The sequence below is a fragment of the Mustela nigripes genome, chromosome 5 (assembly GCF_022355385.1).
Source record: "Mustela nigripes isolate SB6536 chromosome 5, MUSNIG.SB6536, whole genome shotgun sequence".
NCBI lineage: Eukaryota > Metazoa > Chordata > Mammalia > Carnivora > Mustelidae > Mustela > Mustela nigripes.
Window position 1 is genome coordinate 100,869,046 of NC_081561.1, and position 256 is coordinate 100,869,301.

A 256-nucleotide genomic window follows, 5' to 3' on the forward strand; every position below is an offset into this window, starting at 1 on the left:
AGAGCTCAGTCCACTAGGCACTCCAGGCAGAGAACGAAACTACAACTCCCATCACGCCCCGCAGCCTGTTCCCTCCTCCTCCTCCTCCTCCTCCTCCCCTCCCCCTCCTCCCTCGGCCAGCGGCCGGGAGGCTCTGGGCTTTTATCTGCTGACCCGCGGGAGGGAGTCAGGTCCCTGCGATCTTCCCCCACCCGAGCGCTCTGCCCGGCGGCGGCGGCGGCGGCGGCGGCGGCGGCGGCGGCGGCGGCGGCGGCGG